This window comes from Triticum aestivum, chromosome 2A, assembly GCF_018294505.1.
Source record: "Triticum aestivum cultivar Chinese Spring chromosome 2A, IWGSC CS RefSeq v2.1, whole genome shotgun sequence".
Taxonomy (NCBI): domain Eukaryota; kingdom Viridiplantae; phylum Streptophyta; class Magnoliopsida; order Poales; family Poaceae; genus Triticum; species Triticum aestivum.
Genome location: NC_057797.1, coordinates 377,028,413 through 377,054,018, shown reverse-complemented (window position 1 = coordinate 377,054,018; position 25,606 = coordinate 377,028,413).

Below are 25,606 nucleotides of genomic sequence, written 5' to 3'. Positions count from 1 at the left end.
ACGTTGCATTCTGTGACATGCCATCCACTATGGAAATTTCTACCCCTGGTTCTAGATGGCAGACCTCTAGGGTAAGTTATGGAAATGAAATCCAAGTCGACAGACTTGTTTTTCTCGCGTCTTTGATAGCCCTTAAATCTTCAGATATTAATATCATTGTGGGTATGGACTGGATGTCAGCTCATCAAGCCAAAATTGATTGCTTCTCTAGGACTGTTCAACTCACCCATCCTTCGGGGAAGATAGTCAATGTCTTGACCCGAATAGCCAAGCGACAATTATATTCTCTTAACGCCAGCCCTTTGCCAGACCTTGAGGACATTCCGGTAGTCCGTGACTTCCCGGATGTCTTTCCAGAGGAATTGCCAGGTGTTCCACCTGACAGGGATGTTGAGTTCGTAATCGACCTCATCCCCGGAACCGTTCCGATTGCTAGAAGACCTTATAAGATGGCACCACTAGAACTAGCCGAGCTTAAGAAACAACTCGATGAATCCTTGAAAAAGGGTTTCATCCGCCCTAGTTCATCTCCGTGGGCTTGCCCCGTCCTATTCGTCAAGAAGAAGGATGGTACGGACCGGATGGTTGTAGATTACCGACCTGTCAATTTGGTCACAATCAAGAACAAATATCCACTTCCCAGGATCAACGATCTGTATGATCAGCTCGCTGGATCCTCAGTCTTCTCCAAGATGGATTTGAGGTTGGGCTACCATCAAATCAAAATCAGAAACGGGGACATTCCTAAAACGGCCTTTGTTACTCGTTATGGCCAATACAAGTACACCGTCATGTCCTTCGGTTTAACCAACGCTCCAGCCACCTTTTCTCGGTTAATGAACTCAATCTTCATGGAGTATTTGGATAAATTTGTCGTGGTTTACCTCGATGATATACTCATCTACTCCAAGAACGAGGAAGAACATGCCGAACATTTAAGGCTAGTGTTGAAGAAACTTCGAGAGCATCGCCTTTATGCCAAATTTTCTAAATGTGAATTCTGGTTGTCAGAAGTGACCTATCTGGGTCATGTAATATCTGGTAAAGGTATTGCTGTTAACCCTGAGCGAGTTCAAGCCGTCCTTAATTGGACTCCACCTGAATCGGTCAAGCAAGTTCGGAGTTTTTCTAGGTTTAGCGAGCTATTGTCGTCGCTTTGTCGAGAACTTCTCCAAAGTTGCTAAACCTCTAACCGAACTCCTCAAGAAAGATAAAAGTTCGAATGGACTCCACAATGTGAGCACAGCTTTCAGGAACTGAAAAGACGCCTGACCTCTGCTCCCGTGCTGGTACCGCCAGACTTCTCCAAGGACTTTGTTATCTACTGCGACGCCTCGCGACAAGGACTAGGTTGCATTCTCATGCAAGATCGACACGTAATTGCTTACGCTTCACGGCAATTGCACCCACATGAGGAGAATTATCCTACTCATGATCTAGAGCTTGCAGCCGTAGTCTATGCACTTAAGACCAGGCGACATTACCTCCTCGGTAATCGTTGCAAAATATTCACTGATCACCAAAGTCTGAAGTACATTTTCACCCAACCGGATCTGAATCTCAGGCAAAGACGTTGGGTTGAATTGATCACAGACTTCGACTTAGGAATAACCTATACCCCAGGGAAAGCCAACGTCATGGCTGATGCGCTAAGTCGTAAATCTTATTGTAACAACCTGATGTTACAACAAAGTCAACCGCTTCTCCATGAGGAATTTCGGAAGCTTAACCTTCACACCTCAAGGTTTTCTTTCCACCTTGGTGGCAAAACCTACCCTTACGGATCAAATTATCAAAGCACAGAAAGTAGATCCGGGAATCTCCCGCATCAAGAGAAACATTCAGAAAGGAATTGCGAATTGTTTCTCCATTAATGATCAAGGAGTCGTATACTTCGGGAATCGACTAGTGGTTCCCAAAGTGCGCAACCTAAGGCGATTAATCCTTAAGGAAGCTCATGAATCTCCTCTCACCATTCATCCCGGTAGTACTAAGATGTATCAGGACCTACGCCAGAGGTTCTGGTGGACTAGGATGAAGAGAGAAATTGCTCAGTATATTGCAAATTGCGACGTCTGTCATCGTGTAAAAGTAGAGCACCAACGGCCTGCTGGCACCCTTCAACCCTTAGCTATTCCTGAATGGAAATGGGATAAAATTGGTATGGATTTCATTACCGGTTTTCCCAGGACCAAGAGAGGGAATAATGCTATCTTCGTCGTTGTCGATCGTCTTTCCAAAGTAGCTCATTTCTTACCTGTTCGTGAGAGTATAACCGCTAGCCAGCTGGCAGACTTATACATCTCCCGAATAGTGTCCCTCCATGGTGTTCCTTTGGAAATTAACTCGGATCGAGGAAGTCTTTTCACCTCTCGATTTTGGGAAAGTTTCCAAAATGCTATGGGGACTCGTCTCTCCTTTAGCACCGCTTTCCACCCTCAGTCGAGTGGTCAAGTGGAACGCGTCAACCAGATTCTAGAAGACATGCTTCGAGCCTCAGTTATCTCATTCGAAATGGACTGGGAGAAGTGCCTTCCATTTGCCGAATTCGCTTACAACAACAGCTATCAATCTAGCTTGGGTAAAGCCCGTTTTGAAGTTCTCTATGGACGACGGTGTCGAACACCCCTTAACTGGTCAGAGACCGGGGAAAGACAATTCTTTGGCCCGGACATGATTCAGGAAGCAGAAGAACAAGTTCGCATCGTTCGTGAAAAGTTGAAAACAGCCCAATCTCGTCAAAAGAGTCAATATGACCGAAAACATAAGGCTATGACTTTCGAGATTGACGAGAAGGCTTATCTTCGGGTCACCCCTCTGAAGGGAACCCATCGTTTCGGTATCAAAGGCAAATTGGCTCCTCGTTACATTGGACCTTTTCGCATCCTCGCCAAACGAGGAGAAGTTGCCTACCAGTTGGAACTACCTCCGCACCTCTCCAGAGTCCACGATGTCTTCCACGTTTCTCAACTCAGGCGTTGCTTCTCGGATCCTATCCGTGAAGTGGACCACGAAACGCTTGATCTCCAAGATAATCTTACATATCGAGAGTACCCCATTCGTATCCTCGATCAGGCCGAACGTTCCACTCGACGTCATAATATCAAGTTTCTCAAAGTTCAATGGTCGCACCATTCGGAGGATGAAGCAACCTGGGAAAGGGAGGATCGTCTTCGACTCGAGTATCCTGCCTTCTTCTCGGAGGAACCCAAATCTCGGGACGAGATTCTTTTGAGTGGGGGTGAGTTGTCACATCCTAGTTAGCCATGCATTAGAGTGTTGCATCATGTTTACTCTTTCATCAGAAACTTGAAATGGGGATCTGTGAAACCCTCAGAATCATTTTGGAAATGACCCAAATAAAAATTTCTCCAAAAGGGTCCAAGAAAATGCTCATGTTGCTCTCTGAAAATATTGGACAGAGATAAAAATCAAACCAATATTTTTAAGAGCTCATAGGTATTTATTTTGGGCATTTGGAATTAATGCATAAATATTTGCATTGGAAATATATTAATTATATATATTAATATATGTCCAAATATTATGCCAAATATAAAGGAGCTCTGGAATAATATATATAGCTCCTGCAAAAATTGGCATAAGTTAAATAAATGATTTAATATATTATTTAAATCAAAACAAATGTCAGAAATTAGAAAACAGAAAAAAAATAAAAGGGAGAAGCTTACCTGGGCTCCTCCCTGTGCAGCCCAGCCAGCTGGCCGGCCCAGCCAGCAGCCGGCCCAGCCCACCTCCCTCCTCTGTCGTCTTCGTCCCGACAGAGGGAGGGGAGTGTGGCCGGCGCGCGCGCGCGCCACCGCGCCACGCCACCTCTCTCCCTGCCTGCCTGCCCTCCCCTCCTCGCCTCGATGTCCCTGGACGACGCCACGCCTCCCCCCTGCTCTCTCTCACTCTCCCCCGGCTCTTCCCTCCTCTCCCTCGCTCTCTCTCTCACACGGCCGAACACCACCCTCGCCGCCGTTCGCCACAGCAGCCGTCTCCGGCCACCCCTCGCTCCCCCGACTAGCTCAGGAGCTCCGCCTCGACCCCCTCTTCCTTCTCCACCGACCCACAGCTCCCCGGAAGCCCTGCATCGACGCCACGTTGCTGTTCCCCTCTTCGGGCTCCGACCATCGTCGCCGTCAAATTTGCCGTCTCCAGCGCGTCCCCGAGCCCGCTAACCATCCCTGCAGCTCCGCGGTGAGCCCCCGAGTCGTTTCCCCCTTCTCCCCTGGTCTCGTTCGATCTCTAGGCCCTAGCCCCACCTTGGCCGAGAGCTCCACGCCGCCGGCGATGTCGCCGTCGTGGCCACGGTCACCGTAGCACCCAACCGAGCACACTATCGTGCTCCACACCTCACTAGGAGCACGCAGCACGCACTAACGCCTCCCCAAACCCCCTGCAACACCGATCCCGACCGCACCCGAACTCCGGCGGCCACAGCCGAGCTCGCCGCCGTCGACTCCGGCCACCCCAGGCCCAGCCACGGCCACCGTTCGACGCGCGGGAGCAAGAGCTTTCCAACGAGCCCAAGCACGGCCTCGCCCGTGCCCTGTAGCGCGATCCCGCGTCGCGCCGCCGTCTTGGGCCTCGCCGGCGTCACGTCGCCGGTGGGTTTGACCCACTTTGACCACGGCAGGACCCCCCCTGAGTCCCTGACAGGTGGGCCCAGCCCTGTAGCTAATTAGGATTAGTGCTAACCACTAATGGTTAACCCCCTGACACTGACAGTGGGCCCCCAGCGCCACTAACCCCTAATTAGGATTAAACTAACCCTGTTTAACCCCCCTGTCACTGACGTGTGGACCCCACACGTCAGGTTTGACCCCAGACAGCCGCAGTTGACCACTGACGTCATGCTGACGTCATGCTGGCGCAATAATTATAATTTCTGGATTTAAATTTAATCAGGAAATTCCAGAATATTATTTAAACTTCAAAAATTCATAACTTTTATTCTGTAACTCCAATTTGGACAAATTATATATGAAAAATGATCAGAAAAATCCAATCTATCCATCTGTACCATTTTCATGCATGATCAAACAAGTTAAATTGATGTTTCAAGCAGAACAAGGAAAAGCACTTTAAAAGGCCATGCTTGAGTTTGAAATTTGAATCTTTGATTCAAATTTGTTCAAACCCTTCTGGTTTTAGTTGCATTAGCCCAACACACTCATATTGCCATGTTTCATGCATGCATCATATTGTCGCATATTGTTTGGTGATGTTTGTGCATCGCTGTCCTTTACGACAGGTTCTGCCTCCGAGGAGTACCGTGATTACCCTAACGAAGAACCGTATCAGTGCATCGAACCATCAGGCAAGCAACCAACCATTTGATCATATCGATACAATCCCATGTTCTCGCTCCTGCTCTCTTTTACTGCATTAAGACAACGCGTTTTAAACTGCTGTGTGCTACGGTAGTTGAACCCTTTTCCTCTGCATGACCTGTCATTGCCACAGTAACTAGATGAAACCCACTAGCATGTGTAGGAGTTGATTGAGCCATATGTATGTGTTGTTCCTACCTTGCTATGCCTGCTATGCTTAGAGTCGTGTCAGGTCTGGTTCATCTGGGTGATGGGCTAGAGTGAAATGATTATGTCGGTAATGAGAGTGGTGTGGTGAACACGATTTGGTAAAGGTATCGATGAGAGGCCATGTAGGAGTACATGGTGGGTTGTTTCATTGAAGCCGACCTTAAGCACTGAGATCTGTATGTGTGATTTAAGAATCAGCTACTACCATGCATTGGGCCCGAAACCAATGGACCCTCTCGGCTTCTTATTCACCCTAGTTCTCCGTCCAGGAGTTGCAAGTAGTTTCTGGTGTTTGTAGCCTACTGGAGGCCGTGGACAGCGCTGACCGTAGGGGTGGGCTGTGATGCGGTAGGTACGTGGCCGGGTGTACCGAATACCCGTTAGGTATCTCGGGAACCCTGTTCACATCGTTCGGGGCCGTATGGGAAACCTCGGCCGGACTCCCTGCGGATGGAACCTGAATAGGCGATAAACCTGGACTGGAGGCTTAGGTGATTAGGTAGGTCGTGGCCGACACCCACGTTGGGCTTCTGCTTGAAGGTTGCCGAGTACATGTCGTGTAAACGACGGTAAGTGGTGAGAGCGTGTATGAAGAAGTACACCCCTGCAGGGTTAACATGATCTATTCGAATAGCCGCGTCCGCGGTAAAGGACTACTTGGTTGCCGATACAGTTCATAGACAAGTAAATGGAAACTACTAAAAGCCTCAAGATAAGTGTGAGTGCCGAGGATGGCCCTTCCGTAGGAAGACGGAGGTGGATCCTCGGTAGTGTACTGAAGTGGTGAGTAGTGGACTCGTGTGCGCAAAACCATTTCAAGTTGGAGTATCGTAGGATAGTCTAGCCAAGAGTCAAAGCTGGCTTGCTGCAATAACTCCACCAACCCTTCTTGATAATATGCATGTATGTAGGATCTGATGTAAGTCTTGCTGAGTACCTTTGTACTCATGTTGCTATAATCTACATTTTTACAGAAGACGCTGCAACCCCTTCTGATGGGTTCTATGTAGACGTTGACATCAACGAGTAGGCTAAGGACCCAGGTGGTGACCCTGAGATTGTGATGGACCACGTAGTATAGCTAGGCTTTCCAAGCCTCTTTTATTTTACTAGTTGTCTGTACTCAGACAATGTACTTCCGCTGCTGGTTTGTATGACTGTATGACTTGTATGTTGGGTCGTGAGACCCGTACCTTTGTGTATGATATGTATGGCTCCCTGAGCCTTAAATAAAGTACTTGTGTCGTAGAGTCATGTTGTGATGCTTCGTTGTATTTGCACATATCGAGCATATTGTGTGTATGATTGAAATGCTTGGTATGTGTGGGATCTGACTATCTAGTTGTTTATCTTTAGTAGCCTCTCTTACCGGGAAATGTCTCCTAGTGTTACCGCTGAGCCATGGTAGCTTGCTACTGCTCTGGAACACTTAGGCTGGCCGGCATGTGTCCTTCTTCGTTCCTGTGTCTGTCCCTTCGGGGAAATGTCACGCTTTGAGTACCGGAGTCCTGTTAGCCCACTACAGCCGGGTTTACCGGAGTCCTGCTAGCCCAGTGCTACAGCCCGGACCCATTTGCTGATGACCGACACGTTCGGAGCTGGGTCATGGATGCCTGTCCCTGTAGGTCTGTGCCACTTTGGGTTTACGACTAGTCATGTCAGCCCGGGCTCCTTATCATATGGATGCTAGCGACACTATCATATACGTGAGCCAAAAGGCGCAAACGGTCCCGGGCAAAGGTAAGGCGACACCCGTGGGAATACCGTGCGTGAGGCCGCAAAGTGATATATGGTGTTACCGGCTAGATCGATGTGACATCGAGTCGGGGTCCTGACACAAATTTACTTGGAACGGTAGGTAGATACCGCATATAGGAAGGTATAGTGGACTCATCTGGAATAACTTTGGGGTTTAAGGGATTGGATGCACAAGCAGTATTCCCGCTTAGTACAAGTGAAGGCTAGCAAAAGACTGGGAAGCGACCAACTAGAGAGCGACAACATCCATGTACATGCATTAAAATTAATAAACATTGGATGCAAGCATGACTAGGATATAATCCACCATGAACATAAATATCGTGAAGGCTATGTTGATTTTGTTTCAACTACATGCGTGAACATGTGCCAAGTCAAGTCACTTAGATCATTCAAAAGAGGATACCACCCCATCATACCACATCATAATCATCTCAATAGCATGTTGGCACACAAGGTAAATCATTATAGCTCATAGCTAATCAAGCATGGCACAAGCAACTATGATCTCTAATTGTTATTGCAAACATGTTTATTCATAATAAGCTGAATCAAGAACGACGGGCTTATCATATTTACAAAAACAAAAGAGGTGGAGTTCATACCAGCTTTTCTCATCTCAGTCAGTCCATCATATATCATCATAATTGCCTTTCACTCGCACGACCGAACGGTGTGAATAATAATAAGAGTGTACGTGCATTGGACTAAGCTGGAATCTGCGAGCATTCAATAAGCAGGAGAAGACAAGGCAATATGGGCTCTGGGTTAAATCAACAATAATGCACATAAGAGCCACTTCAACAATTTAATTATGGTCTTCTCCTACCGACCCCCAAAGAAAAGAAAAGAAATAAAACTATTTACACGGGAAAGCTCCCAACAAGCAAAAGAAGAATGGGAAATATTTTTGGGTTTTTTTTATTTTTAATTATTACTACTACAGCAGAGAAATAAACTACTACTAATTTTTTTGTTTTTTTCTTAAGGTTTAACAAACACACAAGAAGAAAGCAGGAAAAAGAAAATAAACTAGCATGGATATTACAGTGAAAAAGTATGAGCACTGACATCTAGCGATGAGTGTGTGTGAACATAAATGTAATGTCGGTGAGAAATACGTACTCCCCCAAGCTTAGGCTTTTTGCCTAAGTTGGTCTATGGCCACGGCTGGCCTGGCGGATATCCATAATAATAGTTATTGGGGTTGTACTGTGATGAGCAGGAATAGTTGGGATCATACTGATGTGCAGCGGTTATCGCCTGCTGAGCTGCAGCGTGGAGTCGAGCTGCCTCCGCTCTCCTCTCGTACTCTTCTGCCTCCTCTCTGGTAATAACATATCTTCCTTTTGTCTGTGAATCAAAGAAGGCAGGAGCAGGGAGAGTAATACGGAAAACACGTCGTTTATCAAAAATTAAATGATATAAGAGAGGTGATTTAGGCCTCTCGACAAACTGGTGCGAAGCCATAGAGTCATAATCTAAATATGCAGGAGGCAACTCCGTATCACCCTCACGAATGTCTATCTCAAGAAAATGACTTGTGTGGGTTGCATAAATTCCCCCAAAGAAATCTCCATTATGTCTATTATGATGCAACCTACGAGCTACAATGGCTCCCATATGATAAGATTGATCTCCTAACACGCACTCCTAAGAATGCTAAGATCAGGGACACACATGTGACATGCTTCATCTTTAGCATTTATGCATCTACTGATGAAGAGATCAATATAATGTATAGCAGGAAAGTGAATGCTCCCTATGGTAGCCTGCGTTATATCTCTAGATTCCTCCACAGTTATACTAGCAAGAAAGTTTCTAAATTCAGATTTAGGGGGATCCCTAACACTACCCCATGATGGAAGTTCGCAAGCAGAAGTGAAATCCTCTAAGTCCATGGTATAAGATTTGTCATAGAGATCAAACATGACTGAAGGAGAATTGCGTGAAGATGAATACTCAAACCTCCTCACAAATGAACTTGTGAGATCATGATACTGGGGGCATTTGTTAGCCTCAAAATCCTCAAGACCGGCATTGCACAAATATGCTTTGAATTCTTCTTTAATTCCCGCACGGTCCATAAAATTTTCCGACGGCCATTCGCAAGGCCGTACTAGAGCGTCTCTTGGTGGATCCTCGTCAGCATCGCGCATAGCAATCCTAGGTCCTTGCTTCTTAGAGGAAACACCTTGGAACATCTTCCTAAGCATATTGTTTTTCTCTGAAAAATTCTGAATTTTTAGTAACTTCAAAATAAAAGTAAACCAAACTCAATAATATTGATAGCAACTACTCCTACAAGTGCCTAGAGCCTATATCAAGCATTAGAACTACTTAGAACCATATAAATTTGACATGCAAGCTCAGGAACATGGTCACCTATGCAGCACAAATTTGCAAAGAATAGAGCACTAGGACAAAAACTAATTGGACCAATGGAGGAGTCACATACCAAGGAACAATTTTCCCAAGCAGTTTTGCGACAGGTGCTTTGAGCAAGGAGATCGAAAATCACAGCAAAAGTGGCTGGAACTCGTGCTTGAGTTGGTTTTTTGGGTTTGTGTGAGATAGAGGACGAAGATGGGTGCTGTGATAAGTGGAGGAGGGGCACCGTGGGCCCATGAGGCAGGGGGCGCGCCCTATAGGGGGGGCGCCCACCACCCTCGTGGCCAGGTGGCAGCTCCTCCCGCGGTAATTTTTGCATAGTAAATCCTCAAATATTCCCGAAAAAAATCATATTAAATTGGCATGGCATTCTGAGGACTTTTATTTTCGGGATATTTTTATATTGCACGGATAAGTCAGGAAACAGATAGAAAAATACTATTTTTACTTTATTTAATATAAATAACAGAAAGTATAGAGAGGGTATAGAAGTTTGTGCTTCTAGTTTCATCCATCTCATGCTCATCAAAAAGAATCCACTAATAAGGTTGATCAAGTCTTGTTAACAAACTCATTCCGATAATCATGAAACCAGAGAAATTTCGAATAACACTAGGTTACCTCAACGGGGATATGCACATCCCCAATAATAAGAATATCATATTTCTTCTTGACAGTTGGAAGAGGAAATTCAAAACCTCCAAATATAATCGATGGAATTTTCCCAATAGAATTGATACTATGAACTTGAGGTTGTTTCCTCGGAAAGTGTACCGTATGCTCATTACCATTAACATGAAAAGTGACATTGCCTTTGTTGCAATCAATAACAGCCCCTGCAATATTAAGAAAAGGTCTTCCAAGAATAATAGACATACTATCATCCTCGGGAATATCAAGTATAACAAAGTCCGTTAAAATAGTAACGTTTGCAACCACAACATGCACATCCTCACAAATACCGACATGTATAGCAGTTGATTTATCAGCCATTTGCAAAGATATTTCAGTAGGTGTCAGCTTATTCAAGTCAAGTCTACGATATAAAGAGAGATACATAACACTAACACCGGCTCCAAGATCACATAAAGTAGTTTTAATATAATTTCTTTTAATGGAGCAAGGTATAGTAGGCACTCCGGGGTCTCCAAGTTTCTTTGGTATTCCATCCTTAAAAGTATAATTAGCAAGCATGGTGGAAATTTCAGCTTTCGGTGTCTTTCTTTTATTAGTAATGATATCCTTCATATATTTAGCATAAGGATTTGTTTTGAGCACATCAGTTAATCGCATACACAAAAAGATAGGCCTAATCATTTCAGCAAAGCGCTCAAAATCCTCATCATCCTTTTTCATGGATGGTTTAGGAGGAAAAGGCATGGGTTTCTGAACCCAAGGTTCCCTTTCTTTACCATGTTTCCTAGCAACAAAGTCTATTTTATCATAACGTTGATTCTTTGATTGTGGGTTATCAAGATCAACAGCAGGTTCAATTACTACATCATTATCATTACTAGGTTGAGCATCATCATGAACATCATTATTAATATTTTTACTAGGTTCATGTTCATTACCAGATTGTGTTTCAGCATCAGACATAGAGATATCATTTGGATTATCAGGTGGTTCAACAATAGGTTCACTAGAAGTTTGCACAGTTCTATCATTTTTCTTCTTCTTCTTTTTAGAAGAACTAGGAACATTAATATTATTTCTCCGAGAATCTTGCTCAATTCTCTTAGGGTGGCCTTCAGGATACAAAGGTTCCTGAGTCATTCTACCAGTTCTAGTAGCCACTCTAACAGCATAATCATTTTCTTACTATTCATTTCATTAAGCACTTCTTTTTGAGCTTTAAGTACTTGTTCTACTTGAGTGCTAACCATAGAAGCATGTTTGCTAACAAGTTTAAGTTCACCTTTAATATCAGCCATATAATCACCCAAGCATCTAATCATATAAGCATTTTCTTTTAATTGTCTACCAAAATAAGCATTGAAGTCGTCTTGCTTAAACATAAAGTTATCAAACTCATCCAAGCACTGACTAGCAATTTTAGTAGGAGGAACTTCAGTTTTATCATATCTATAGAGAGAATTTACCTTTATTACCTGTGTCGGGATATCAGGGTCAGGAGGTTCTTCAGTAAATAAATAATTAAGATCATATGTTTCTTCAACAGGCGGTGAATTAAGACCATGTATTTCTTCAATAGGATGTAAATTTTTAATGTCTTCAGCTTTAATACCTTTTTCTTTCATAGATTTCTTTGCCTCTTGCATATCTTCGGGATTGAGAAATAGAATACCTCTCTTCTTCGGAGTTGGTTTAAAAATAGGCTCAGTAATTGGAGCAGGAGATGGCTCAGGAGCTGGCTCAGGAGGTGCCCAATTATTTTCATTTGTCAACATATTATTCAATAGAATTTCAGCTTCATCTGGTGTTCTTTCCCTGAAAAGAGAACCGGCACAACTATCCAGGTAATCTTTGGAAGCATCGATTAGTCCATTATAAAAGATATCAAGTATTTCAGGTTTCTTAAGAGGATGATCAGGCAAAGCATTAAGTAACTTGAGAAGCCTCCCCCAAGCTTGTGGGAGACTCTCTTCTTTAATTTGCACGAAGTTGTATATTTCCTTCAAAGCAGCTTGTTTCTTATGAGCAGGGAAATATTCAGCAGAGAAGTAATAAATCATATCTTGGAGACTACGCACACAACCAGGATCAAGAGAATTAAACCATATCTTAGCATCACCCTTTGATGAGAACGGAAATATTTTGAGTATATAAAAGTAACGCGATCTCTCATCAATAGTGAACAGGGCAGCTATAACATTTAACTTAGTAAGATGTGCCACAACAGTTTAAGATTCATAGCCATAAAACAGATCAGATTCAACCAAAGTAATTATATCAGCATCAACAGAGAATTCATAATCCTTATCAGGAACACATATAGGTGAAGTAGCAAAAGCAGGGTCGGGTTTCATTTTATCTCTAAGTGATTCTTTATTCCATTTAATTAATAACCTCTTAAGCTCATATCTATCTGTGCAAGCTAAAATAGCTAAAGAAGCATCTTGATCAAATAAATAACCCTCAGGAATAACAGGCATATTTTCATCATCACTATCATCATCGTATTCAGATTCAACAATTTCTCTTTCTCTAGCCCTAGCAATTTGTTCATCAAGATATTCACTAAGGGGCACAGTAGTATCAGGCATAGAAGCAGTTTCATCATAAGTATCATGCATAGCAGAAGTGGCATCATCAATAACATGCGACATGTCAGAACAAATAGCAGAAGCAGGTGTAGGTGTCGCAAACTTACTCATAACAGAAGGTGAATCAAGTGCAGAGCTAGATGGCAGTTCCTTACCTCCCCTCGTAGTTGAGGGGTAGATCTTGGTTTTTGGATCTCTCAAGTTCTTCATAGTCTTCAGCAGATATAAATCCCAAGTGACTCAAAGAATAGAGCTATGCTCCCTGGCAATGGCGCCAGAAATTAGTCTTGATGACCCACAAGTATAGGGTATCGCAACAGCTTTCGAGGGTAGAGTATCAACCCAAATTTATTGATTCGACACAAGGGGAGCCAAAGAATATTCTCAAGTATTAGCAGCTGAGTTATCAATTCAACCACACCTGGAAACTTAGTATCTGCAGCAAAGTGTTTAGTAGCAAAGTAATATGATAGTGGCGGTAGCAGCAACAAAAGTAAAGACAACAAAAGTAATGTTTTTGGTATTTTGTAGTGATTGTAATAGTAGCAGCGGGAAAGTAAATGAGCGAGAATCAGTATATGGAAAACTCGTAGGCACCAGATCTGTGATGGATAATTATGCCGGATGCGGTTCATCATGTAACAGTCATAACATAGGGTGACACAGAACTAGCCCAATTCATCAATGTAATGTAGGCATGTATTTCGTATATAGTCATACGTGCTTATGGAAAAGAACTTGCATGACATCTTTTGTCCTACCCTCTCGTGGCAGCGGGGTCCTATTGGAAACTAAGGGATATTAAGGCCTCCTTTTAATAGAGAACCGGAACAAAGCATTAGCACAGAGTGAATACATGAACTCCTCAAACTATGGTCATCACCGGGAGTGGTCCCGATTATTGTCACTTCGGGGTTGCCGGATCATAACACATAGTAGGTGACTATAGACTTGCAAGATAGGATCAAGAACTCGCATATATTCATGAAAACATAATAGGTTCAGATCTGAAATCATGGCACTCGGGCCCTAGTGACAAGCATTAAGCATAGCAAAGTCATAGCAACATCAATCTCAGAACATAATGGATACTAGGGATCAAACCCTAACAAAACTAACTCGATTACATGATAAATATCATCCAACCCATCACCGTCCAGCAAGCCTATGATGCAATTACTCACGCACGACGGTGAGCATCATGACATTGGTGATGGAGGATGGTTGATGATGACGACGGCGACGAATCCCCCTCTCCGAAGCCCCGAACGGACTCCAGATCAGCCCTCCCGAGAGGTTTTAGGGCTTGGCGGCGGCTCCGTATCGTAAAACGCGATGATTTCTTCTCTCTGATTTTTTTCTCTCCGAAAGCAAATATATAGAGTTGGAGTTGGCGTCGGAGGGTTTCCAGGGGGCCCACGAGGTAGGGGGGGCGCCCCCCACCCTCATGAGAAGGGTGTGGGCCCCCTGGTCTTCATCTTTGGCGAGGATTTTTTATTGTTTTTTCTAAGATGTTCCGTGAAGTTTCAGGTCATTCCAAGAATATTTGTTTTCTGCACATAAAACAACACCATGGTAATTCTGCTGAAAACAGCGTCAGTCCGGGTTAGTTCCATTCAAATCATACAAGTTAGAGTCCAAAACAAGGGCAAAAGTGTTTGGAAAAGTAGAGACGACGGAGACGTATCACAATGCCGAAGACAACACTGCGTGTCGGACTCATCGTCATTGAAGCCTGGTTTAGGGGCTACTGAGGGAGTCCGGGATTAGGGTTCTCCGGACAACCGGGTTATATCCTTTGGCTGGACTGTTGGACTATGAAGATACAAGATTGAAGACTTTGTCTAGTGTCCGGATGGGACTCTACTTGGCGTGGAAGGCAAGCTAGGCAGTACGGATATGGATATCTCCTCCTTTGTAACTGACCTTGTGTAACCCTAGCCCCCTCCGGTGTCTATATAAACCGGAGGGTTTTAGTCCGTAGGACACAATAACATACAATCATACCATAGGCTAGCTTCTAGGGTTTAGCCTCTCTGATATCGTGGTAGATCTACTCTTGTACTACCCATATCATCAATATTAATCAAGCAGGACGTAGGGTTTTACCTCCATCAAGAGGGCCCGAACCTGGGTAAAACATCGTGTCCCCTGCCTCCTGTTACCATCCGCCTTAGACGCACAGTTCGGGACCCCCTACCCGAGATCCGCCGGTTTTGACACCGACACCACTAGTGAAACCTATGGCCCCCGGGTCTATCTTCATCATATTAATCTCCCAATACTTAGTTATTTCCTTTGCTTTTTTACTTTGCTTTATTTTACTTTGCATCTTTATCACAAAAATACCAAAAATATTATCTTATCATATCTATCAGATCTCACTCTCGTAAGTGGTCGTGTAGGGATTGACAACCCCTTATCGCGTTGGTTGCGAGGATTTATTTGTTTTGTGCAGGTGCGAGGGACTCGCGCGTAGCCTCCTACTGGATTGATACCTTGGTTCTCAAAAACTGAGGGAAATACTTATGCTACTTTGCCGCATCATCCCTTCCTCTTCGGGGAAAACCAACGCAGTACTCAAGAGGTAGAAATGCCGGACTCGGTGGTCACCACGCCATAGCTCGAGCCCTTGTTAGCAAGGCCTTCCGTACAGGGTTCTATTGGCTGACGGCCTGAGCCGACGCACAGGACCTTGTCCAACATTGCATCGGATGCCAACTCTTTGCCAATCAAAGCCATATGCCCCCACTGCCCTACAAACAATCCCCATCACTTGGCCTTTCGCGGACTGGGGACTCAACATGGTTGGACCCCTTAAAGGGGGAAGCCGTAAGAAAAAAATATCTGCTGGTTATGGTAGACAAATTCACTAAGTGTATAGAGGCTAAACCGGTCAAAACAGCTGAGTCTGGCCTGGTGATAGACTTCATATCCGATGTTGTGCACCATTATGGTGTCCCGCACATCATCATTACTGACAACGGCTCCAATTTCACAGCGGACGAGGTAAAAACCTGGTGTACTACTCTGGGTATTAAACTCGATTACGCCTTCGTCTACCACCCGCAAACCAACGACCAAGTAGAACGTGCCAACGGTCTTATTATGAGCGGCATCAAGCCCGGACTAGTGCGGTCTTTGAAAGAATCAGACAAACACTGGGTGGAGGAGCTCGACTCCATACTTTGGGGGCTGCGGATCACACCCACCCGTACTACCGGATACACACCTTTCTTCATGGTGTATGGTGCAGAGGTCGTATTGCCCTGCGATATTATTCACGACTCACCTAGAGTGCGTATGTACGAAGAGAGAGAAGCTGAGCTCGATCGACAGGATAGTCTAGATGCACTAGAGGAGGAACGCGATGTCGCAAAAGCTCATTTAGCAGTTTACCAATAGCAGGCTCGAAGATATCACAACAGAGAAGTACGGGCCAAGACTTACAACGTCGGCGAACTCGTTCTACGCCTCCCAGAGAAGAAAATGGACAAACTCAAGCTCAAATGGGAGGGTCCCTTCATAATTGACGAACTTCTCACTGGAGGAGCGTACCGTCTTCGCGATGCATCAGACAATCGCCTCGAGTCGAACCCCTGGAACGCGGCCAAACTCCGGAGATTCTACGCCTAGCGCTAAACTTATTGTTCGTCTCCTCTTCCCCTGTAGTTTCCATTATTTTTCTCTCTTTTCCAATTACTTTCTTTTTCTCGCTTTTAAGCTTTAAGTACGGCTAGACCGCACACCATTGGCACATACATTTTAAACATGTACGCCAGTTGTACCTGGGGGCTTCCCGGATAGAAGTTCTTGTCATTCCTTGAGCATCAAGCTCCTCACATATGAGTTTTCCCATATGTACCTTTTCTTTGCCACTATATGCATCGATATGACTTAAGTTTTGGCCAAGCTGGGTGCCTGGCTCCTGTGCTTATGCCCTACGTTCCCGTTAGTTTGGCTAGGGCATAAAGGGAGCACCTCTGCGATTGTTACTGCCGGGTCATCCCGATGTGTACCTCAGACTGGGTGAAGCCGAAAGCTAGCGTTCTTAAGGGAATATTCGGTCGGTGAATTAAAGATGTTTTCTAAACTCACTCCATTGTGCACCCCCAAAAGTTATACACACTGTGGTGCTCGCATCACAATTCAAACATGTACACTAAATGCATGCACACCCAGGGAAAGGATCCCTTAACGGAACTATTCTCTCTGGAAGATGTTTCTTATGATATAAATGTAATACAACATAGCTAGCTGAATACAACTTGCTTGTTCAAGCAACTATGACCCCTACACCTAGTTTTCCAAGCATACCCCGGCCTATTCGGCCGCGACTGTATTGGGAAACACTCCGCACCTTAGAGTCCAGAGGTTGAAGTGAAAAGGTCTGCCATGACAAATGATATACAATTCAGCTAGATGAGGGAAGTACACAGTCACTTGGACTCGGACACCTCTTCCTCTACAACTTCCAACAGGCAGTCTAACTTACAATCCTACTGAGAATATTTGGCAGCCACCGCTACTTGGTCATATACTATACTAACGGGAATTTCTTCCTCATTTGGCCCTACCGTCCTGACCCGAGCCATGTGATTAGGATCCAGCTTGGTATAGCGTGTCTTCACCATGGCCTAGGCCTCTTGCGCACCCTCTCGGCAGGCAGATATCTTCCACAGACGGATATGCCGCCGCGCTCCCTTGAATAGCTCTACCAGCTTCTCCATGCTCCCTAGAGGGGAGTCGGATGGCCATAAAGCCTTGGCTACACTCTGCATAGCCTGTCGAGCCTGCTCATGCAACTGCGACAACTCCTGCAGAAGATCATTTGATGATCCGGACACTTCCTCTTTGGGGCGGTTCGTTAACAGACCTGCAATCACAGCTATATCAGCTACCGCTACCTCCAGATTGTTGTAAGGTAAAAGCGGTCACATACTGAATATGCCGCCTCGGAGCTTCTTGTTCTCCTTCACAGAGTCGGCTAGCTGCGCTCGCACATCTTTCAATTCTTCGCCAAGGTTGATGTTTGAATCCTGAAGTTTCTTTTTCTCTTCAATGGCCTTCGTCAATACACGCTCGCCTACTGCCAGCAGCTTTTTGGCTCCGTGTTCTTCACTTCGAGTGGCATCAAGCTGCTCTTTTATTTGGTCTAAACGACCCAACACAAAGATTAGAACCCAGATTCACACTATCGGTGTATCCTTATGAATCTTTGATGGAGGAAAATATTACCTGGATATGCCTTGTATTTCTTCAGTTCGGTGTTAGCAGCAAGCAGCTGGCGCTGACACTTTTCTAGTTCCTGAGCCAGCTGGGTATTCTTCTCCGTAAGAATCTGGTTGTACATTGATCCTTAAATCAGTTAATTCAACTACTTTAAGTCTCGGGGGCTACTGGCATATGGTTTTCATAGTCAGACAATGCGAATTTACCTGCACATCTTTCAGATGTTGCTTTGTGGCCCTGCTAATCCCATCTCGAGCAACCCGGATGTATGCATCGGCTGCGTTGAAGGCGTTAAACGACTCTTCCGAAAAGTCTGGATCTCATAAAATGGCCCAGTGGTGCCGATGATTAATAGCACTCTCCACTTCCGAGTTGGTGACAGACACATCGTTTGAGTCCTCGGCTGGAGGACAATCCGGCGTCGCCCCTGCATCAACCCCCGACTTCACGGCAGGATTTGAATCCTAACTGTAGGAAGTACGGCCGCTCAGACCATCGGATATAGTCCGGCATGCCTTCCTCCTGGCAAATAAAAACGGAAAGGTCACGGTTGGACGTGACTGCTCAGGGGCAGGTTGGCGAATTCATACCTCCTCGATGAAGGCGCGGTCGCGTCCTCATTTGCTTTCCTCTTGGAAGGGTTGTCTGGCGCGGGAGCCGATCTCTTCGAAGCCGCCAAACGTCTCCCCTGTGAAGAACGATACGGTGCGATGGGTGAGACGGAGTAAGAGCACTCTTTTAGAAAAGGTGATTTCTTAATTATTTACCCGAGAAGTAGGAAGAAGGCCTGGATAGTCTGCGGTGATGGCCACTTCTGTGCCATCGTAGCTGGTCTGTTAGAACACTCCCTCCACGAGCACCACAAATATATCCGTGTCCTCTTCGAATCCGGGATCTAGCTCCCGGTTGTGGTCCTCTGGCTATGGGGCGGGACTATAAAATCCCTCGGTGACCTTTCGCAAGTGCTATCATAAGCAAATGAGCCAGAAGTTTATCAAAGGCAATTTGGAGATGGAAGAAGCAAAAAACGGAGGGGTCGGGACTTACCCAGCTGGGAGGATTATACATAGAGTACCCGCCTCCAAACTTGATGTGGAGGAATTCCTTTTCCTCCCCTTTAAATAGTTCGGCTAATATCTTAGCCAAAGCGGCAGGGGTATCCGGACCTTTCCGAAAGCAGCGAGAAGCGTCGTCCTCCCCATTGTAGTGCCACATGGGAAGCTCTCTGTATTGGAGCGGTTGAACCCGTCGCGCTATGGAAATTGCCATAACCTCGATTACTGTGAGTCCGGACTGAGTGAGCTCTCTTACCCTACTCATCAGCTGACGCACCTCCGCTTCGTCTTCCTCTTCAAGACTCCGGGGATGCCAACTGTGGCGTTTCTTCAGTGGGACGCGGGCAAATTTAGGAAGACCCTTTTGAATCGGGTCAGGAAGCGCAACGTCCTCTATATAAAACCATTCGGAGGGCCATTCATCAGGTGCCTTCCTTGGTGTGCCGGATGGATATCCGGTATCGGCGACGCGCGACACATCGGCTACGCCCACTTCAAATATTGACCCTTCGTGATTGCGCGGGACGAGACAAAACAGCTTCCTCCACAACTCGAAGTGAGCCTCGATGCCCAGGAAAAGTTCGCATAAAGCGACGTAACCCGCAATGTGTAGAATAGAGGCCAGAGTGAAGTTGTGCAGCTGGAGGCCGTAATATTCCAGAAGCCCTCGGAGGAACGGATGGATTAAAAATCTGACGCCTCTTAGCAGGTAGGGGACAAAACACATTCGCTCCCCCCGGACGGATTGGGGAAGTCCTCTGCCTGAGTCCCCTCATTGAAGGAAGCTAGCCCCAGTCGAACAGGGACTAGATCTGCATGGGGAAGGAATCCTTGCTGAGGGAGTCCTGGATTAGGGGGTCTCCGGACAACTGGACTATCTCCATTGGCCGGACTATTAGACTATGAAGATACAAGATTGAAGACTTCATCTCGTGTCTGGATGGGACTCTACTTGGCGTGGAAGGCAAGCTAGGCAATACGAATATGGATATCTCCTTCTTTGTAACCGACCTTGTGTAACCCTAGCCCTCTCCGGTGTCTATATAAACCGAAGGGTTTTAGTCCGAAGGACAACAATCATAACATACAATCATACCATAGGCTAGCTTCTAGGGTTTAGCCTCTCTGATCTCGTGGTAGATCTACTCTTGTAACACCCATATCATCAATATTAATCAAGCAGGACGTAGGGTTTTACCTCCATCAAGAGGGCCCGGACCTGGGTAAAACATCCTGTCCCTTGCCTCCTGTTACCATCCGGCCTAGACGCACAGTTCGGGACCACCTACCCGAGATCCGCCGGTTTTGACACCGACATTGGTGCTTTCATTGAGAGTTCCTCTGTGTCGTCGCCGTTAGGCTTGATGGCTCCTACTATCATCGATAGCGATGCGGTCCAGGGTGAGACTTTTCTCCCCGGACAGATCTTCGTATTCGGCGGCTTTGCACTGCATGCTAATTCACTTGGCCATCTAGAGCAGATCGAAAACTACGCCCCTGGCCATCAGGTCAGATTTGGAAGTTTGAACTACGCGGCCGACATCCGCGGAGACTTGATCTTCGACAGATTCGAGCCACAGCCGGGCGCCCCGCACTGTCGCGATGGGTATGACCTAGCTCTGCCACCGAACAGTACCCTAGAGGCCGCGCCCGCACCAGCTCCGACCCTTAGCTCAGAGCCAGCTGTGCCAATCGAGGACAGGTGGTTAGACACCGCCTCAGGGGCTGCAGTCTCAACGGCGATCAAGCCAAACACCAGCATAATCCTCTGCGCAGCCCGTGACTCCAAGGTGCCGGACTCTTTTTCTGACTCCGAACCGCCCGCGCCCCTGCCAATCGAACCCGATTGGGCGCCGATCATGGAATTCACCGCCGTGGATATCTTTCAGCACTCGCCCTTCGGCGACATTCTGAATTCACTAAGGTCTCTCTCTTTGTCAGGAGAGCCCTGGCCGGATTATGGCCAACAGGATTGGGATGCGGACGACGAAGAAATTCGACGTCCACCCACCACCCACTTGATAGCCACTATCGATGACTCAACCGACATGCTCGACTTCGACTCCGAAGACATCGACGGTATGGACGACGATGCGGGAGGCGAAGAGGAGCCACCGCCCACACGGCGCTGTACGTCCACTTCATCATATGATATATACATGGTGGACACACCAAAAGAAGACGACGACGAGGAACGGAAGGACGCATAGAAGGCTTGTTCCCTCAAGAAGCAGTTAAAGCAGCGGCGCAAGCGCCGCCCCAAATCCCGCCTCGGCAGAAATAACAATCATACACACCCAGCGAACCACTACCAGACCACGGCAATCTGGGGAATCAAACTGAACAAACCAATGCTGTCGAAGATAATAGTCCGGATGATATAACGCCGGACAGGCACTCGGAGCAGCAGAATGCTCGTAAAGGCTTGTTGCCACCGCAAGGAGTCTGAAAAAGCAGAAGCAAAGGCTCAAGGCTGCGCAGGACACACTCCAAATTAGATGGAGTAAAGTACTCAACACAGCAGCGAAGTACGGCGACAATCGCCCCACCAAGAGCTACCCAAAGCGGAAGTTGCTACCTGAATTCGATGAGGAAGCCTCAGACCCCCCACAACCACAAATCAAAACAGCCACCTAGCTGGATAGACGACCTCGCGGCCAACATAGAGAGGCAAACAATGCCACTCACAAGACAGTACGCGATCCACGCGAGGGCTCGCACCAAAAGGACGGCGCAACCAGATCCATCTACGGACCACGCAAGCGCACCCCAGCATACAATGTAACACAACAAACATCCGAACAACGCGGTACACCCAGACACAGGGGTGCCGCACACCCCCTATGTTTCACCAATGAGGTGCTGGACCATGAATTTCCAGAGGGATTCAAACCCGTAAACATAGAGGCATACGATGGAACAACAGACCCTGGGGTCTGGATTGAGGACTATATCCTCCATATCCATATGGCTCGTGGAGATGATCTCCACGCCATCAAGTACTTGCCCCTCAAGCTCAAAGGGACATCTCGTCACTAGCTCAAAAGCCTCCCCGAAAACTCCATTGCAAGCTGGGAAGAGCTCGAAGACGCGTTTCGGGCAAATATTCAAGGGACTTATGTCCGACCTCCGGACGCGGACGATTTGAGTCATATAACTCAACAGCCCGGAGAGTCAGCCCGGAAACTTTGGAACAGGTTTCTTACTAAAAAGAACCAAATTGTCGACTGTCCGGACGCCGAAGCCTTGGCAGCTTTTAAGCATAGCATCCGCGATGAATGGCTTGCCAGACACCACGGCCAAGAAAAGCCGAGAACAATGGCAGCATTAACAAGCCTCATGACCCGCTTTTGCGTGGGTGAGGACAGCTGGCTAGCCAGATGTAGCACCAGCGACCCCAGTACATGTGAAGTTAGAGATGGAAACGAAAAATCACGGTGCAACAGCAATAACAAACGCCGGAATAAAGAAGACAGCACGAAGAGCACGGCAGTAAACGCCGGATTCAAAAGCTCTCGGCCGGGTCAGCAAAAGCCGCCCTCTAAAGGCGCTAGAGACGAACTGTCCAGCCTAAACAAAATTCTGGACCAAATATGTCAGATCCATAGCACCCCTGGTAAACCTGCTAATCATACCCACAGAGAATGTTGGGTCTTCAAGCAGTCCGGTAAGCTCAACGCCATACACAAGGGGGAGGATAGACCAAGCGAAGACGAGGATGAGCCTCTCATGCAAGACACTGGGGAACAAAAGAAATTTCCACCAGAAGTCAAAACAGTAAACGTGTTACACGTGATCAAGGGAAGAAACAAAATGGCACTCCTAGAAAAATATGCCCAAGGGCCTATCACCGTGGAGTCCTGCCACTGGTCGTCTCAACCGATCACTTTCAACCATCGTGATTACTCGACAAGTATCCGTCATGCAGGATGGGCTGCCCTGGTATTAGACCCAATAATTGACGGATATCACGTCACATGAGTCTTGATGGACGGTGGCAGCAGTCTAAACCTGATATGTCAGGATACAATCCGCGAAATGGGGATAGACCCAACAAAAATTTGCCATAGCAATACTACCTTTAAAGGAGTAACGCCAGGCCCAGGGGCTCATTGCACGGGCTCCCTGCTACTAAAAGTTATATTCGGCTCCCCGGATAACTTCCGTAGCGAACATTTAACCTTCCACATCGCTCCTTTCCAAAGTGGCTATCAAGCACTACTCGGACACGAAGCTTTCGCTCGCTTTAATGCAATACCGCACTATGCTTCCCTCACACTCAAGATGCCCGGCCCACGTGGCATCATTACAGTAAACAGAAGTATTAAGCGATCTTTGCACGCCAAAGAGAGTGCGGCTGCCTTGGCAACCGCACACTAAAAACGGCCTCACCAACTAAAGCATTTAACAGGTCGTCAAGACCTCGGACACGGTTAGACGAGTCCGGCACAGCTACATGTAATTCATACGGATCAATGCTCACACCCCTATACAAGGGGCTCAACGCGCGCAGACAAGTGGCAATTTTTACTCATCTTGAATTATACATGGTTTCTTTAAAAACTATCCTTTTGCACGACAACTTTTTCACCTAAGTTCCTCTCTTTTACAGATGATCATCATGCTACACCCGTCCAGGATACGGCACAACGGAGACACATGCGCAGACGTGCAGCAGGGACCCGCTCCAAGGATTCTTTTTAGATTAAGACCCTGCGTAAACCTTTTTTACTGTCTCTTGTTGATACACATCCACCGAATTCTCAGCACAGTTGAGAAGGATGCTGACGTCTTGGCATGTGGCCACGTCAGAATAATGCACGTACCTGGACACAAGGGGCTTCTTATGAAGGGCACTATTTAGGCCCGGTTTATACCATAAAGACCGAATACCTTAGGGAGTGTTCGGCGTCGCGAGTTTGGCCTTATATGCATCAGCTCCGAATCATTGTCTTTGGTCAAATATTGGGTTTGCCCGGCTCCTGTGTTTTGGTGCCTTACGTTCCGCTTTACCGTCTAAGGTAGCACCAGGAGAACTACTGCGATTGTGCCCTAGTTCATCCGGACGAGCACCTCAGTAGAGAAAGCCGAAAACAGACTGCCATGAGATAGCGTGAGACTGGTCAACCACTCGATGAGCTATCGGAATGTTAGAATTCCTCCGCCTTAACGAAGGGCCGTTTTCCGGCCAGGCATGTACGCACCTCGCGATCGGGAGAGTGCGGAGCCACGAGGGGCTATCTAGTAGCCCCACTGTCAAACTCCTATGGCTAAGTGAAAGTGTTAAAGTATTATAGTCTGGTTGCCTCGCTCGCTACGCTACCACCTCCTTAATAGGACCAAGACGTTGGGTTAAGTGTGAACACGCGTTTTTTGCGAGCACCTCCGCATTATATGCGTGGGGGTTGAAGCCGACGGCTGCAATCTTTCAGGCTATACACATGTATACATAAACGGCCGCACAGGAGGCATCATACTACTTTCAGGCAAAAGTATAAACATAGCCTTATAAAAACTTCATAAAAGCATTGTGCTTACAATGAGAATACATATCACTCAAACATAATATTCTTCGAGCACTAGGCCTCTATCAAACGAGCACCCTCGAGAACCTCCTCGAAATAGTGCTCAGCAGCCACCCGGCCTATGGCCGAACCCTGCGTCGCAATAATGGTAGCGTCCATCTCCGCCCAGTATGCTTTAACACGGGCAAGGGCCATCCGCGAGCCTTCTATGCACGCCGATCTCTTCATCGCGTTAATGCGCGGCACCGCACCAAGGAACTACTGCATAAAGCTGAAATAGTTGTTCGGCTTTGGCTTTTCCAGCCATAGCTGATCCACAACAGACCTCATGGCGAGTCCGGACAACCTATTCAGTTCGGCCCATTCGGCTAGCTGGTCAGTCAATGAAAGCGGACGCTCTGGAACGTGGAATTGCGACCAGAACAGCTTGTCCACTTCACGATCTGTCTGACCTTGGAAGTACTTGGCCGCGTCGGCAGCGCTCGCCGCCAGATCCATATACGCATCTGCCGAACTCCACAGCAGATCCAAAGGGGCATACCGTGGATCTCCGAACTTCCTCCGTAACATAAAGGGTTTCCCAGCCGCAATATCCCCGACTTCCCGCAGCTCCTCCTTCTTCGCTCTCATAGCAGAACGGGTGTCTTTGTCCACCGCCGCGGCCTTCTCAAGGTCTGTTGCCTTCGCTTGGTTTTCTTTTTCAAGGACCCGGCAACGGTCGGCAGTGTCTTTTAATTCTATGGCCATCTTGGCCATCTTCTCTTGGCTCTCGCAATGTGCGGCCTTCTCAGCTTTCAACTCTTCGGCCGCCTTCAAAGCAGCCGCATTACTAATCCTCACTTGTTCCTTCGCTCGGGCAAGTTCTGCCC